Source organism: Sminthopsis crassicaudata, chromosome 2 (assembly GCF_048593235.1).
Source record: "Sminthopsis crassicaudata isolate SCR6 chromosome 2, ASM4859323v1, whole genome shotgun sequence".
NCBI classification, from domain to species: domain Eukaryota; kingdom Metazoa; phylum Chordata; class Mammalia; order Dasyuromorphia; family Dasyuridae; genus Sminthopsis; species Sminthopsis crassicaudata.
The window spans coordinates 503,435,553-503,454,449 of record NC_133618.1 but is presented as its reverse complement, the minus strand read 5'-3'; the positions used below and the strand labels follow the sequence as shown (position 1 = coordinate 503,454,449).

Sequence of the window (18,897 nt, the reverse complement as noted above, 5' to 3'; positions counted from 1 at the left end):
GCACATACATTGCCTAATTTCCACCTACTTTCTGCATATAGAACTTCATACTGAGTAAACCATATCCCACTCTCATCCCTATGACACCCACAGGCATCATTCTACCCCATCCCCTGAATGCTACCCCTGTGTACATCTTGCTTCCCATGTATATGATAGAGCAACTTAGCTATTCAAGTTTATGATCTTCTTGGGTTACTTCCACACAAATGGTTCTGATGTTTTTTATCAGAAGAGTATTTCCTCCAGTGATTCATATATATCTTCACCTATCTAGTATTTGCAAAGTACTTGCTAGGTGCTGGCAAAGCATATACATAATATTCTCTACCTTCCAGGGGTTTACACTAGGCCAATGGGAAAAGAAGGGAATCTGGAAACAAAATACAAACAAGACAATTTAAGAGCTCAACCACCAATAAATGAAAAGCTCAGAACAAATTTCCTATAGGATTAAGAGTTTAGAAAAGCTGTGGGTACTATGAAGCAGAAGTGAGGAGAGATTGTATTCCCAAGTCTCTTCTGTGTCACAAAGCAAGAAGAATACTATGTTGTGTAACATCAAGTGAATCAGTTTATAAGAAATGAAGAATTTATAAAGTGGATTCTTATATTAGCATTTTGTTATAAGAAGCTTTAGAGGTATAGCAACAGAATGGCATGTAGTATGTAGCTTAGCTTCCAGGTGATTTTTTTTGGAGAGTGGGGGATAGGATTTCATGTAAAGAGTGGGGCTTTATTAAGGGAAGAGGAAGTGAATCCTTATTTATTAAATGCCTACTATTTGCCAGGTACTGTGCTAATATTTTTCATAATATCTCATTTAATCCTCATTCTGAAAGGGAGCTATAGTTATACTCAATGTAGTTAAAAAAAAAAAAACTGGCAGAAAGATGTTAAGTGATTTGCCTTGTCACACAGCTATTATGTGAGGCTGGATTTGAACTCAGGTCTTCAGTCTCTATAGATGATATTTTACTTCCCAGTTTCTTTCAGTGTCATCCTCCAAAAGAACTAGAAAAGCTACATGATCCCAGACAATATTGCTTCCTTTAAACAAAAACAAATAAAGAAGAATTTAATAAGTATAGGTAAGGACACACCATCCCTCTTCTTTTGAGCCAGCAGCCATTTATTTAAGCATATCCCAAATGGCTCATCTCAGTTACAGAACCTACAACCTACGTTACAATCCTACTCTCTTTCTAATGATAATCCACTCAATTCTAATGATTATGAGTCTCCACAGATCCACAAAAATTTCTAGTTATTCTCTAGTAATTTCTTTTCGTGGTTACTACTTTCTCTTCTATCAGAAATGCTGAATACATTCCTCTTTTAGCTCAGGTAATATATTTGCAAAACAAAGATTATGTTTATGTCAAATATCACTGAGAAGCTTATTCCAATCTTTTAATGAAAACAAGAGGTAAATTAGAGCTATTCTACAATGATTGAAATATGAAGGTTCTTTCTGAAAGTTTTAAAATGAAAAAGTCTCTTCTATTTCACTTCCTATATTTGGAGGCAAAAATCTCAATAGTCACACAGAGGAGCAGAAAAAGGTAAAACTTATACACAAGCTTTATATTTCCCAATGAAATTTATTATAGGATGTTCTTACAGTCAACTAGAAATAGGAGGGATATTATGATCCTCCTAACCAATATCCTACTTGGCTTCCTATTGTGCAGGAAAAGTCCCATCTCTGACGTGTATGTGTATTATTGATGTTCCCTTGCTTTTAGGGGGTTTCCAGTGATGTCCATTTTAGGCCCTGAGTAGTACACCACACCCCCTTCCTATGCTGGGCCATGAATAGCAGGCCATACCCACCCACCTGCACTTCAGCTTTTTCATTTGTGCAATTAGACTTTGAAAACTGAGTTTAATTTTTTATCTTGTTTTATTATAGCTTTTTATTTACAAGATACATGCATGAGTAATTTTTCAGCCAATTGCAAGGCCTTTTGTTCCAATTTTTCCCTTCCTCCCCACCATCCCCCAGATGGCAGGTAGACCAATATATGTTAAATATGGAAAACTGAGTTTAAAAGAAATCTTTAAACCTTGAGGCTCCAACTCGCCTTCACATACCATTGCAATATAATGAAAGATAGAAAAGAAAAACAATCTTCAGGTGCTTGCCTCTCTGACTTCATCCTTGTCCACAAACTACATTGGGAATAAAAATTATTGTCAAGGACAATCTTGTATCCTGCAATTATGCCCTCTTTATAGCCCCTATCTATCTAAGAATGGTCCTACTCCCCTGTCTGGCAGGGCCTGAGCCACTATCTCTAAGCTGAAAATACCAAGTTAACTCCTTTCTCCTCTTATTGAAGTAAAGATAGCAACAGCTACAAAACTAATTGCACTCTCACTTCTACATTTTGCTTGCTAAAAAAACCTTATATAAAGGGTATGCCTCAGTTGCTCTAGACCAAATGCTTTGGAAGTATATTCCCATTTCAGTCAGGTAGCTTAAACTCTCCACATTAAAGATTAAAAAAGCAATCTCTTCTCACCTTAATTTCTCTGGTATTACCACCATTCCATCATGATTTCCAATCCTCTGGTCACCTGCAATTTTAATTCTCCAAAGACCATAGTATTTTGCTACAATATTGTGGTCTGAAAAATTTTCAGCCAGCAAACATGGAAAACTGAAATAGCAATATTCAATTTATTTAGGGAGACCAGTGGTCCCTAAGTAATTGAGATCTGTAAAGGGCTAGAACTGAGCAAATGCACTTGGATAATGGAGCATGTGAAACTAATTGCAAATTCCCTATTAATTTGTTTGAAGGTTGACCCTCCCCATCTCTCTCTCTCTCTCTCTCTCTCTCTCTCTCTGTCTCTCTCTCTCTCTCTCTCTCTCTCTCTCTCTCTCTCTCTCTCTCTCTCTCTCTCTCTCAAAATAAGATGATTTTATCTTGTAAACTACAATGATATAACTAATATGTAATGTCAATATCACATTCACAAAAGAGTATTTGGTCCTACCATATCTTTTTTTTTTTTTTTCCTGAGGTTGGGGTTGAGTGACTTGCCCAGGGTCACACACCTAGGAAGTGTTAAGTGTCTGAGACCAGATTTGAACTCCGGTCCTCCTGAATTCAGGGCTGGTGCTCTATCCACTGCGCCACCTAGCTGCCCCCTTGCTATATCTTTTAATCTAACAATAAATTTATCTTAACTCTCTAGCATCAATCACTGATCTCCATAAAAATCACCATGAACTGAATATTGATTAAAGTGAGTAGGGTATCAAAATTTTCTTCCCAGTATATAAACAAATGGATATCCATTGATTGTGTAATGAAGAAAAATATATAGCATATGAATATAATGGAATATTATGGTGCAATAAGAGATGCCATATGTGAGGAATTCAGTGAATTATGGGAGTATTTGCAAAATCAAATGTAAAACAGAATATGTATATACAACTATAATATAAATGAAAAATCAGTAAAAGGAAGTTGAACTTTTATTAAAAAGTAAAAAATAATATAAGTTGAGAAGAAGAGATAATGAAACATAATTCTAGCCTCAAAATAGAGGCAGTTAAATGACACAAGGGTTAGAGCTCAGATCCTGAAGTTCTGACGACTAGAGTTCAAATCTGGCCTCAAAGATTTAGCAGAGTCAAGCCACTTAGCAGGGCAAGTCACAGTCTGTCTGCCTCAGTTTCTTCAACTGTAAAATGGGAATAATAGCACCTACTTTTCAAGGTGATTGTAAGGATTAAATATTTGTAAAAAGCTTAGCATACAGTGATGCACTAGTGGTGGAGAATTGATATGGGGAATCCCCTCTGGTTGGCACAGGTCCAATGTGAAATAATTCACAAATTCAAAATCTGTTTGTAGTAAGAAAAGGGATTTTTATTAGCACCAAGAAGCCAGCTTTGCTAGGAAGACAAACTTCTTAGTGGCAAAAGGTCCTGTTAGAGAAATAAAGGTTCACACTGAGAAGAGGATACCTCCACAGCAGGCAGGAATCCTGGAAGGTAGCTTTGCCAAGAAGAGAGCTTCATTGCCAAAGCATAATCCTACTTTGGACTTCTGCAGAAATTTGGTGTTCAGAGTTGTCTTTTATTGGCAGTCTGGGGCTAGGGCTTCCATTGAGATTCCTTCAATGTTATCAATGCCCCCAGGGCGAGAGTACTTATCTTGGAGTTTCAAGCCAGTCCATAACTGGGAGTGAGCTACTGGGAGTGGTCCTGGACTAATCTCTAGCCAGATCTCCAACTGAATGAGACCACTTACCTTCCCTGAAAGGTGGGTCTCTCAGAAGAAAGTTTCAGAGTTAGAGTTCACTTGTTCCCCCCAAAATTCATGAGGGACAGTTTCAGGGTTCAGCCCTGTCAACAGTGCCAATAGGCACTTTACAAATGCCTATTCCTTCCTTGTCCCCTATCCCCCTCATAATGGAGAGGTAGGAAGTTGTATACTAGATTATATAAATTATCAGACACTGTTTTTATTAAATTGTCAGTCAATAAGTGCTTATTGAGTACTTACTGTATACTAAACACTGGGACTAAGAAAAAAGACTAAAGCCAATTCTTGCCCTCAAGGAGCTCACATTCTAATTGTTTTTCTTTGAGACAAAGGTGGGGTTCAATTGGAGAAGAGAAAATAGTTGTGATTAAAGACAAAAAGACATAAAAACAGAAGCTGATTCTTTCCTTGAGAGAGAAGTTTGAAGAGCAAGCCATAAAAAACCATAATTGTTAATATGAGACAAACTAGAGTTAAGTTTCCATAGAACAGTTAAAATTTAATTCCTCAGAAACCTTGAGCAGACAATGAGAAATATTGAAAAACTAAGTTTCCACAGAATTTTGTAAGTTTCAAGGTAAAATAAAATAATAAATATCTCTGATCAATGAGCTTTTAGAAGAGACTCATTTAGCTTCCAATTTTTTTTAAAGCTCTAGGCTAGAAACTGGCTTAAGCCAGTCAGGGTCAATGACGTGGAGATAGCTTTTCTTTATTGCCTTAAAGAGGCTCATGCATAGTATCTTCTTCGCCCTGGGGGAGCAATAACAGAAATCTAGACACAGGGGTGGGTAAGAGGGTGTTCCTAGAGCAGGAACTGTTCCTTTAGCCAATTTAAGACTAAGTGGGAAAGGGCTATAAAATTGTGCATACCCTTTGATCTACCAGTGTTTCTACTGGGCCTGTATCCCAAAAAGATCATAAAAAAAGGAAAAGGACCCACATGTGCAAAAATAGTTGTAGCAATCCTTTTTGTGGTGGCAAGGAACTAGAAACTGAGTGGATGCCCATCAGTTAGAGAATGACTGGATAAATTATAGTATATGGATGTTATGGAATATTATTGTTCCATAAGAAACAATCTGCGGGATGATTTCAGAAAGGCCTGGATTTACTTACATGAAATAATGCTAAGGGAAGTGAATAGAACGAAAAGAACATTGCACACAGCAACAAGATTATGTGATGATCAACTCTGATGGATGTGGTTCTTTTCAACAATGAGGTGATTCAGGCCAATTCCAATAGATTGTGTTGGAAAGAACCATCTGCACCCAGAAAGAGAATACTGGGGTTGATTTAGGATCTCAACATAGTATTTTCACTTTTTTGATTGTTGTTTGCTTGTTCTTTTCTTTCTTCTTTCTTTCTTTTTTGATTTGATTTTTCTTGTGTAGCATGATAAATGCGGATATTAGTATATAAGAATTGTACATGTTTAGCCTATACTGGATTGCTTGCTGAAGGAGGAGGGGGAAGAGAGGAAGGTGAAGAGAGAAAAATTTGGAACACCAGGTTTTGAGGTGAGAAAGCCAGTCAGCCTCTGCATTTGGTAAGCCTACCATTCTCAGTTTCACTTACAGAAATGTATTAGCTATGTATTTATGGCAAATTATTTTATCTCTGTCCAGTTTTCTGATATGTGAAGAGAAATAGTAATGGTTGTTGTGAAGATCACATTATTGCAAAAAGTACTTAGCATAAAACAAATGCCATATGAATGTTGACTGCTTTATTGAATATAATTGCTTCATATTTGAAAACTTTACATGGGTTTTTAGATGTGAATATTGAAAACTATCTTTGAATGTATTTTGAAAATAAAAAGGTATTATTAATGAAAAAAAAAAAAAGGCTAAATGGGAGGAGACTGATATAGAAAAGCTTCCTTTAACTACACTCCCTCTCAGAGGAGTGGGTTCATTTCTCCTGAGAATCGAAGCATCACTGACTTAAAATTGAGTCTGGAGTCTTGTTTCTAATACTATCAAGCATTTGGTCTCATTCTCAACATAGATGGAAGATAAAACATATAAAGAATACCTATTGCCCAAATTATGATGTATAGTTGTAAGCCCTAGATCTAACTTATTAATACATTTTCATATTATAAAAGCTGGACAATGGACCAGACCTAGAATTAAATAGACACACACACACACACACACACACGCACACACACACACTTACACTCTTCTAACAATTTAGTAACCATGGCAAAAAATGAAATGAGGCTAGTCTATCCTATATGAACTCTGTTTTACAAAACATGGGAGCTCTTTATAATTACTGCTTCCCTTTCTAGGTGTTCACTAACTAACTATCTTTTAGTGATTTATTCTAGAATTCTACCAGAAGGAATTAATTTTACACAATTACAGTTTGCAATTTCTTCTCTTTTGGGGAATAAGGAATTTGCTTGTCTCCAATCTTATAATGTCTCTTCCATTTTCCATAATCATTTAAACTATTCACAAACTGGCTTACAGTATTATCCTTCTGTTGAGGTTCAGAAGGAAACCCCAAAAGTTTGGGGTCACAGACCTATGTCAAAAGGTATCTCAAAAGAATTTGCAGGCTTCAAAAGGCTATCAAATTATGCTTATATCCCAAAAAGATCTTAAAGGAGGGAAAGAGACCCATATGTGCAAAAACATTGTAGCAGCCCTTTTTATAGTGGCAAGAAATCGGAAACTGAGTGGAAGTCCATCAGTTGAAGAATGGCTGAATAAGTTACGGTATATGAATGTTATGGAATATTATTATTCTATAAGAAATGATCATCAGGGTGATTTCAGAATAGTCTGGAGAGATTTACATGAACTGAGGCTAAGTGAAATGAGCAGAACCAGGAGATCATTGTACATGGCATCAATTATTATAAGATGATCAATTATGCTATGATCAATTCTGATGGATGTGGCTCTTTTCAATGAGATGATTCTCAGTTCTGTTGACATTGGGAAGAAGATCCCAAAAATTTGAGGTCACAGCCTATGCTGCAAGCCATCTCAGAACCCATTTCCTGGTCAAGGGACAAAGTTTTATTAGAATTGGAAAAAAAGAAGGAAGGACATATGCTTCAAATTTGATCAGTAGATACTGATGCCAAGTACTACCGGTTATATTTGACCTATTTTGTTGTCCCATATTGTTGCTTGCTGTCTAGGTTGTTGCAGCTAAGTGGTACGAGAAAAGCAATTGGCACCAAATGTTAGAGTTCAGTTATGTGACGTTGGCCTTTCACTTTGGCAAAAGGTAGGTTTATTGAGATCACAGACAAAATGAAAAGACATACCAGGAGTGGTAAATATGAAATATATTTGAGAGACCATATACTTTGGAAGGAAAGAGGTTTTTACAATAAACAATGGAAAAGACAAGTGTTCCAATGGAACTCATAATAAACCAAGAGAAAGGGAATACACCAATGAATATACTATTAACTGGCAGGCTAAGATAGGAAAGGTAGATAACTTTAAGTAGAAGACACACACCATGGGACTTGGAGAAGGGAATGAGAGGAAAGATCAGAGGGGAACTAACCAAAAGGAATTCAGCAAAGATAATGTGGGCCACAGTCAGCTTTATAGGGTAAATCTAACCTCAGGGGTTTGACATCATAACTTGGCTTTCTATTGGATACAGGAAAGTAGGGTTACCCAAGACCTCCACAAGGGATGGGACTATTTTGCAGTGATCCCCATCAGTACCTTTCCTGCTTGCCTTACAGAATAATCTTATCAGTACTTCAGGTTTTCTCTGCCAACCCTACCTAGTGACCCAGGACCCAGGACCTCATCAGTACAGTGGCTAGAGCTTGTAGCTTGTAATCAGGAAGCTCATGTTCATGAATTCAAATCTGGCCTAAGACTGTGTAATTTAAGTCATTTAAAAGCGATTAATTAACTTAAGTTTCATCTGTAATATGAACTGGAGAAGGACATGGCAACCACTCTAATGACATGACTTATTTAAATAAGTTGTTATCCTTAGTTTATTTTGTTTTAGTTCTTAATCCTGTAGCACTTCACGTGAATCCATTTCTCCCAGAATCTATCAAATGTATCATTAGCATATTAACATTCCATTACATCCATACATTGCAGATCATTGAACCATTCCTCAGTCCTTGGGCCTATATTTTGCTTCCAGATTTTTGTCTTTACAAATAATAATTTTATAGATTTTTATGAGTATTTTCTGATCAATAATCTTCTTGGTTAATATATTAATATCTAACATTTATAGTGCTTTAAGGTTTGCAAAACATTTTACAAATATCTCATTTTATCTAACAAACCTGAGAGGGAAGTGTTATTATGGTCCCCATTTTAGAGATGAAGGAACTGAGGAAGAAAGAAATTAAGTGACTTGCATGGGGTCACATAATTGATAAATAGAGTCAAAATGTGTGAATAATTAATTTCTTCAGTTTAAGCTAAATTGTTTTCTAAAATAAATAAACATTTCAATCCTCCCTCACTCTACTCTCACCTCCACCTTACCAACAAAATGTTCCCCTCCCTGCTTTGTTTGAATGAAGCTGATCTAGGAGAAATACTTTCTCCCCTTTAGAGTTATCTCTGAAACCCCCTTTTCTAGTTCCTTCTGATGAAACTCAAGAGGCCTCAGTAGATTTCCCCTTGAGGAACAGAAACATCCTAGAGCTTTCAAAATTTTCTGGACTTGTTTACAATTCTTAAATTTGTTTACTAATCTGTTATATTCAATAGTGGTTTCTTGTTATTTTTTTTTTTAATTTTTTATTTTATTTTATAATTATAACATTTTTGACAGTACATATGCATGGGTAATTTTTTACAACATTATCCCTTGCACTTACTTCTATTCAGATTTTTTCCCTTCCTCCCCCAACCCCCTCCCCCAGATGGCAGTCTTATATATGTTAAATATGTTACAGTATAATTTAGAGACAATATATGTGTGTAGAACCGAATTTCTTGTTGCACAGGAAGAATTGGATTCAGAAGGTAAAAATAACAGTTTACATTCATTTCCCAGTGTTCCTTTTCTGGGTGTAGCTGGTTCTGTCCATCATTAATCAATTGGAATTGGATTAGCTCTTCTCTATGTTGAAGATATCCACTTCCATCAGCATACATCCTCGTACAGTATCATTGTTGAAGTGTATAATGGGTTTCTTGTTATTTAATGTCTTTATTTACTTAGATACATTCAGTATAAACATTGTTCTTTTGGTTTTCCTTTGATCACTTTATTTAGTTCTCATTTTCCTTTAAATACCTTTAAATTCTTATTAAACACAGGTCTTCCATCAGTCAGCAACAAACCATCCATATGTGAACCATCAGTTACAGCAAATGGTGATTTGAATGTTGTGGATAATTCCATTTGCTTTGGCAATACACTTTCCCGGGATGACCACATTGATAATGAGATTGACACATGCATTGGCTGAACTAGCTCAGTGTTTGAGAAACTCCAAAGTATAGGAAAGCATGTTTTTTCCCCTTTTGCACTGATTTTTCTCTCCTAACATGATTCATAGAGCAACGTGTGTTGTGTCACAGTTCCCTTTTATTGTCCTTGACTCAGTTTTCCTAATTGTTCTGTCTCAGTTACTAATTGTTCTGCTCAGGGGGCAGCTAGGTGGTGCAGTGGATAGAGCACCAGCCTTGAATTCAGGAGGACCGGAGTTCAAATAAGGTCTCAGACACTTAACACTTCCCAGCTGTGTGACCCTGGGCAAGTCACTTAACCCCAGCCTCAAAAAAAAAACCAACTAATTGTTCTGCTCAATCCTTCAACATAACCCCTCCCTCCTAATCCTGGTGATACAGATAAGGAAAAAGGTCTTGTATCTTAGACATCATCAGAATGTTGGGTGCCTCTCTCCATTCTGTAATTCCACTTTATCAGAATGTCCTGTGCCTCCTGTCAGAACCGGATTGACAGTCCTATTCCCACTCTCAGCACTCTGACTCTGCCCTGCCTTGGTATACCTCTGTAGCTGAGCCACCTGCATATATATATGTCATTGAGAACTCACATTGGTTGCTGGATGCTTTGGACATCAGCCCTGGGGCAGCATGCCCCCAGCACTATTTCTCCCTTTCAAATAAAATATTAAAAACTCTCTAATCTCTATCTTGCCTCAGTTTCTCTGGTATTATATGTGCATTAAAAATAAATTTACTACAATAAAAAAAAAAGTTAGTGTGGGAGAGGAGAGATATTAGATTGACTACCAAATTGAAGGTCTAGAGACCTACAGAGCCCTTCTTCTGACCTCATTGTTGTATGCCTGTGAAACCTGGACAGTATACCAGCGCCAAGTGGGGAAGCAAATCACTTTCATTTGAATTGTCTTAGGAAGATTCTGAAGATCACCTAGCAGGATAAGGTACCGACACTGAGGTCCTTTTTTTTGTTGTGCCACAATTCTCTTTTATTGTCTTGACTCAATTTCCCTAAATTGTTCTGCCTGTTTCCCTAATTGGTCCTGCCTCTGTTTCCTTAATTGTTCTACCTCAATCCCCTTAGTTGCAACCCCCTTCCGGTTCATTAAGACTAATATAACTCAGGGATACTTGCTCTAAGGTTATAAATTGTCAATGTGTAAACTCAAAAAGGGGAAGTGTCAACTTTCTGTCTCGGTCCTACCCTCCAACCTGTGAGAACCGAATTGATGGTTCCTGCCTGGAGATTTCCTGCTCATCAGAGTTTGGACTTCACTCCTCTGCTTTTGTTTAGCTACTGTGAATAAATATCTTATTGAGAACTCACATTGGCTGCTGGATGCTGTATTCTTGGAGACAATAGTCTCCTTCAGCCCTGGGACCAAACCATGGATCCATTTGGTCTCAGTAAATCGCTCCCTTTCAAATAAAATATTTAAAAACTCTCTAATCTCTATCTTGTCTCAGTTTCTCCGGCATTACATTTTGAACTAACCTGCCAAATATTCCAACAGTACTTCAGAGAGCACAACTCCGGTGGGCTGGTTACATTGTTCAAATGCCAAATGTACATGTGCCAAAAAGATTATTTTATGGAGAACTCACACAGGACAGATGCTCACAAGGTGATCAGAAAAAACAATACAAGGACACTCTCAAGGTCTTTCTTAAGAACTTTAGAATTGATTATGACATGGGAGACACTGGCACAAGACTGTCCAACATGGCATGCCTTCATCAGAGAAGATGCTGTATTCTATGAGCAAAGCAGAATTGAATTATAAGCTCAGAAGAAATGCAAGATGCACAAAGTTAGCAAATCTATCCCAAATATTCATAGGGACTATTTGTGTAAGACCTGTGGCAAAGCATTCTGGGCTCATGTTCGTCTGATTAATCACAGATAATGTAACTCCATTCTAATATAGTGATGTCATTTTGGTCCTCTTTGAGAACAAAGGATAACAAGCAACTTAATTTATATTCTTAATTGTTCATTCCTTATGGAATAACAAGATTCATTATTCATTTGTAACCTGAAAGAAGTGCTTTGAGAATTGACCTACTTTGGGAATTCTCTGACAGACTATTGACTTCACCATCCAGTGAGATCTCATCAGTATTGGCATTCCATCTCCATTATTACCCTCTGACTCTCTGATTGGAGGGGAATTAGAGGGGGGAGGGGAAGAATGAACTTCAAAACTCCATTGAAAGAGTATAGTTGAGCTCAGACATCTCATCTCAACTGGCCACACTATTTTGAGACTTCTCTGATTTATTTTTCCAACATGACCTTGATTCAGGTACCTCCTCATTCCTCTCTGCTTTCCAACTTCTTTTTATTGTTTTATCTTCCTCTGTTAGACTGTAAGGACAGTTTGGTGGCACAGTGGATAAAGTCCAGAGCTTCAGAAAGATCTGAATTCAAATCTAGCTTTAGCCATTACTTAGGTAAACCTAGGCAAGTCACTCAACTCTGTTTGCTTCAGTTTCTTCATCTGTAAAGTAAACTGGGAAGGACAATAATAAACTACTCTAGTGTCTTTGATAAGAAAAAAAACAATGAAGTCTTCAAGGGTTGAACATAATTGAAAACAAAATTATATTGTAAGCTCCTTGAAGGCAGGGACTATTTTTTTGTTTGTTTGTTTGTACCCCGTGCTTAACATAATTCTGGTGCATTGTGGGGACTTAATAAATATTTATTGACTAAATGTTTATTAACTTATATACCATAGGCTTACAATTTTTTTTTTTTGGTCATATATTATGCTACTAAGGCTAAATGGTCTCTAAGGTTCCTTCCACCTTTAATTAATACCTAACATGGGGGACAGCTAGGGGGCGCAGTGGATAGAGCACCAGCCCTGAATTCAGGTTGACCCATGTTCAAATCTGCTCTCAAACACTTAACACTTCCTAGCTCTGTGACCCTGGGCAAGTCACTTAACCCCAGCCTCAGGAAAACAAAACAAAACAAAAAATCCCAACATTGATTTAGTGTTTTAAGGTTTGGGAAGCATTTTTACAAGTATTATTATATCTTCATAACAAATTTATAAAGTATGTCCTCTTATTAGTCCCATTTTACAAATAAGGAAACTGAGGTACAGAGAGGCTAAGTGACTTGCCTAGTGAAGATCTCATGCAGCTTTTGAATTCAGGTCTTCCTCATTTCAAGTCCAGAGCTCCCACCTGCTTATAAATCTATGAAGTATGATGGATAATTAACTGAACTTCTATTTTAGTCTAATCAGTACTGATGTGGTTGCTTTAGGCAAATGATGTGGCACCAGATGATGTGCTTTAGAAGTACAAAATTTGGGGGTTCAGTCATGTGAAGAATTCACTTTGGCCATTATCTTTGGCAAAAAGTAGTTTTATTTAGGAGAAGAGGTTACAGATAAAATGAAGAGATACAACAGACACCAGGAATCAAAAAATGAAGCACATAGTTAGACACCAAAATGGTTTTAACAATTTACAATGGAAAAGACAAATTCCTTAGTGGAACTCACAATTAACCAGAAGAAAGGAAATATCCTATGAGGTTGGGGCATGCCTTAAAGAATTTAACACCTGAAAGAATTAATTAGCTATGAAAAGGAGAAAAACAACTGTAAGTGCCTACTATTGTCTGATTAAGGTGTAGTGGAGTTTGAGTGGAGGTGTACCACCTGGCATGGGAGAAGAGAAGGAAAGACACCATTAGGAAGAGTGCCATAGTGGACTGAGTCAAGGAGTTCAGTAAAAGATGGTGTGGGCCATAGAAAGATTTGTAGGGGAACTTTAACCTCAGGAACATAGGTGGGATTTCTTATAGGACATAGCAAGATGAGACTGCCCATCCCTTCCAGAGGGTGAGCTTCAGGGATTTAACATAACTTGAATTTCTTGGCTGAACACAGCAAGGTGGGATTGTAAAGTTAAACTGATTCCCATCATGCTTCAGGGCAATACTTCAGTCTTTCTCTGCCAACCACACCCAACCAAACAGACCTCATCAGTATTAATAAATTTGACATTATTCTGTAGGGATAGTGCAGAATTCTATATATTAAACCCTAGAGTTTTGAAGTGCAGATTGTAAATTCACTTAAATTCACTTATTAATCATACGAAGTCAAGAAGAAGACTTCCACCCTTAATTTTGCCTTTTTATGATGACTAAGAACAACATGGCAGACAGAAGTGATTTTATTACATGGAAAGTTCCCCAGCTATTTTTATTGCTCCTGTCCTTCCTCATCCCTCTAATGCCCAAGGAAGATGATCATGAGCACTTAGCCAAAGAGTATTCCTAGTTGCTGGCCTTTAGTCTGCCTTTTTACTGGCATGTAGATATTTTGATATCTGTTTTATCAGCTTAGCACACATATCTGCTCATCAGCTTGGAAGGACCTACAGAAATTCAAGATAAGTCTGTCAAGGTCTGCTTATTAGCCCATTTGTCATCCAATGGGTTTCTGCATTTTTGTAATACCTCAGTTTTCCTGAATTATTCTGCCTCATTTTCCCTGGTGACAATCTCTCTTCACCCTCTCCCACCACTTCTTGGCCATTAGGACTGAGACCACTGTGGCACTCCAAAGAGTCATAAAACTCCAAATGGCTTATCTCAAATACCTAGATGGCACCCTCTATCTTTCCTGGCCCAGACTTCCTGTCTTCTGATTGATCACCTTCTTCACTCCCAACTTATCAGAATCTATGGTCCTTCCTGAAATTATGACTTACTAAATGTTTCTCCCCTTGCCTTTGCTTCCCTGATAATTGGAGCCCTATAAAAGTTTCTGAAATTAATTTCTAGAGGCTGGATATTTTGAAATAAGAGTCCAATCCAGCTGGCTGGCTATGACTAATATAGCTTCACTAGTCCAAATTGTCCACTATTAAAATATTAAAAATCCTAATAGCTGTCTTGCCTCAGTTTCTCTGGCATTACATTTCATGTAGGCCATCCTGGAGGGTCAAGTGCAAAGTCTATCAACCAATGAGATTCTATATTTTTAGTTTGCTTCATCTGTATTGTCTGAGTATCAAGCACTATAAAATGAAGGCCCTGAAGAAAGGGGCATCTCAGATAGATGATCCACTTTATTAGAGGGAACTAATTGGCTCAGAGTTCTGCCTCAGTTTCTTTCATTGTAGGTTAGACAATTTGGGATCCTATGGAAGGGCAGAGAAATAGGTGTGAAGAATCATTTATGTAGCTCTTATACCTGCCAGCCACTATGTTTGCAAATACTATTTTATAACAACTCTGGGATATAAGAGATATTATTAGCCCAATTTTACAGTTGAGGAAACTGAGGCAAAAAGAGACTGAGTTCTCCAGGATATCCAGCTAGTAAGAGTCTGAAGTAGAATTTGAACCCCAGGGAACCAATGCCAGGGCTCTAATCATTGCCCAATCTGCCTTTGTATAGTACTGTGGCTGTATATATGTACAGATAAGACTTCAGTTTTTGTCAATAACTTCCTGGTACATAAATCAATCGTATACTAGAATTTTTGGCTGATCTTTATTACTGACACTTAGGATGAGCAAGTTACATAAATAGCTAGTACCTACAGAAGCAAGAAGACAAAAATGTTAGCTTGGGCTGTTAATGGTTAGTTTCTAATTCTAGCTGGTGTTTCTCAGTTTCTTGTTTAACCTAATACTAATTATCATCTCTGCTTTCTTTGGGTGAATCAGTTCTTTAAGTAAATCATTAATGTCCTCTTCTGCCTTAACAAAATTCTATTATGCCCATACTGCCTATGCTACTAAAACCTAGATTAGATTGAAACTGAACCCTTCTTATAAGACTGAGACTGAACCTCTCTGTAAAGCTGAAACTATGACTCCTGGCTTGCATACAATGAGTCTATGCTAAGTTATATAATAAACCAGTTTTTATCATATCTCTGCATATCGATGGTGTTATGTCACAATTTCCTTGAATTGCTCTATTTCAGTTATTCTGCCCCAAACCTCAGGCTATCATACCACCTTTCCCTCTTAATCATCAGAATATTTGATAAGGATAAAAGATCATATATTTTAGAATATCAGATGCAGCTCCTCATCCCAATTTATTAGAATATCAGATACTTTACCCCATCAGAATATCAGATGTCATCCCCACCACTGGTGCCTCTCCCCCCATTATGTCATCCCCATCTCCAGTGCCTCTCCCCATTATGTCATTGTTCATGTCATCCTATAAAGAATGTTTATATCCTACATTCCACCCTGGATACTTGGAGATGAGAGTCTGATCCAGTCAACTGATTAACTCTCCAATAAATTAAATTATTTTAACTATCTTATTTCTATCTTGCCTCAGTTTCTCTGGCATTACAATGAATCCTTGGACAGTTTTGTTACAAATATTCCCATAAATGTTGTTTGTAGTGGACTCCAAAAGTAAAAATTCATAAATATTTCCCTTTTCCCCAGCAGCAAATTAGCATATATTAAATCTTTAGAGTAGTTCTGATCTAACCATGAAAATTAATCTCTTTCCAATTATTATTTGAATTTATATTAAAACAATTATTATTGTATTTATATAAATCCTTCATGTCTCATGATTGGTTGATTTTATCTTAAATGGAATTACTCTTTCTCCCTCTTGTGTTTTGTTTGTAATTTACAGAAAGGTTAATGGCTTTTATGAATTTGATTTGTTTCTGAAAATTTATTCAAGTTATTTTATTTTCCCATTTTATTGTTGATTCTCCAGAGTTCTTAATTCTATAGTTTTTCAAATAAATGAGTACTATACTTTATTGAAAATTTTAGTGAATATTTAATATTTTCATGTGAATTTTAAATGCCTGCTATGTGGCAAGCATTGTGAATAAAAAGATAAAAATTAAATGCCCCAAAGTCTGCTTTCTATTCAGAAAGAAAATATACACATATATATTTACTCAAAATAAATAAAGATAACTGTGGAGGTGAGGGAGGCTATAGCAGTTGGGGAGGAAGGGAATAGAGGTTGGCTGAGTTTTTCAGGAAACTAGAGATTCTAAAAGGTAAAATAAGGAGAAAGATAACAAAGCAATTAAGAAAGGGGTGGGAGCAGGAACCCAGACAGACAAAAAAATTTTTAATGATGTCCAGAGGCAAATGAAGCTTTGAAAAAGACTTGCATATTTTTAGTGGGCCTAAAGATTTTAAAAGGAAGGAAAAGTGACTGCCCAATCTCTCAGGAAATTAAAAATGTGACAAAATATAAATCCAGATCTTCCCTGATCTGGATTTCTCTTATGTAGTACATAAAAAGTTTGAGACATATAATTTCTGTGCAATTAATATTCTAGCAGATTACTAACAAAAAGGGTTAATGACACTTTTAATGCCACCCCTTATGGAACCCACTGATTGCTCATATATCCTTGCAAAAATGGGTGCTCCTGAGTATGGCAATAAACTCTAATTGGTTAACAAGGAAAATGAACATTATAATTAGAGGTGACCCCATGGGGTCAGAATAACAATTTCATCACATGCAAGGCACATGTTATGAATTCACAAGAGCATTCTCTTTGTCAAAAGGAACCTTTATTTGAGAGATGACGTTACAGACAAAATTAAAAGGTAAAATAGGCACCAGAAATGGTAATATATAATAGATTTGGAAAATAATAGATTTGAGAGCATAATTGTAAAGAATATTATGAAAATTGCATAATAGGGTTTGGTTTCAGTTCAGTTAACTTGAAGAAATCAAATCAGATATCTATCACAGATTACAAAGGGGTGCTATTTTATTTAATTAAAAATATCTTCATGAGCTCAAGCAATTATAAAGCAAAAACATTAGTGAATAAGAAGTTTACATTTTGGGGTATACAGGTTTTAAGGTCAAAAGAAAGCAGAAGCAGGTTCTATGCATTAAGGGGAGGAATTGATAGCTCAGAGAGAATAATCAAGAAGCCAGATGGTATTAACCTGGTGGATCAGATCACAGAACTGTCTAAAGATATGCCATTCAAGATCTCAAAAGTAGTTTAAAGAATCTCCAAAATTGGAGGGATAGGCAAAGGAGGCTAATGAAGAGTTCCTTCCTTACTTTACCGTATATAAATCCACAATCAGGGACTTTGGCTAATAATATGGCAGATAATAGTCTGATGGGCTAAAAACGGAAAAAGAGTCTACTTCAAAGCCATTCTACTTTGATTGTGCTTTTTACTTCCAGACCACTCCCAGCCTTGGGCAATTTAGACACTCACCCTTCACAAGCTCAACAATAGAACATAAAGGATTGGGTGAGGCTACAATTTCACTTAGATAACATTGTCTAGATGGGGTAAATTTTGGGACAAGGTCAAAGGTTTTCTTAAAAGAAAAAAAATCTTGATTCTCCCAAATAATTGATTATTTAATAATCATTTCCCTCATCTAGCTTCCTCTTTCTCCTTACGATATTTCTATTATCTATTGGTCAAGTCTCCTATCAATGGCAATTCCCACTTACCTGACCCTCCCTCAATCCTTTCACCTTTCATTTCTTCCCATGTACTACTTCTCTCTCCCAAAGACAAATGTTTGTGGTTATTTAGTCATTTTCCAGACTCTGTGACCCCACTTGGAAGTTTTCATGGAAAAGGTACTATTGTGGTTTGTTCCTTCTGCAAAAGAAAAATATAGTAAGAGGAAAAAAAGGACCTCAAAGAGGGCAAGAACAGAATGAAAGGGTTCATATATATATATAAAGATATTCATAGCAACATTTTTGTTGTAGCAAAGAACTGGATGATTAGAGTGGTTGTCCATTGACTCCATAATGGCTGAATACATTATGGTATGTAAATATAATGGGGTATTAGGAATTACACAGGCTCCCTTGAAACCTGTTAGACATTATGCCAAACTCATTAGACTATATGCCAAATGAGGTAAGCAGAACAGAAGTGTCCACAACAATGCTGTAGGTTAATAATCTAGATTTGGAATTCACATTCAACAGGCACATACTTAAAGGCGGTGAGTACAAGTTTATTACTTATTCAGAACTTTAATTCAAACAAGAAGGGAAGAGGAAGCTTATAACAAAAATAATACACAACCAACAAACACAGCGATTACCATAACAATAAAGACGATATTAGAAACAAACAACATACAACATACATCATCACACTCCAAAGAACCATCAACA

General features: G+C 36.6%; 1 long non-coding RNA gene across 2 annotated transcripts in view; it reads right to left on the bottom strand.

The window, feature by feature from the left end:
- The window catches only part of LOC141557770 (uncharacterized), a 57,088-nt gene that overhangs the window by 30,811 nt on the left and 7,380 nt on the right, over positions 1-18,897 (bottom strand). The window lies entirely within an intron of this gene.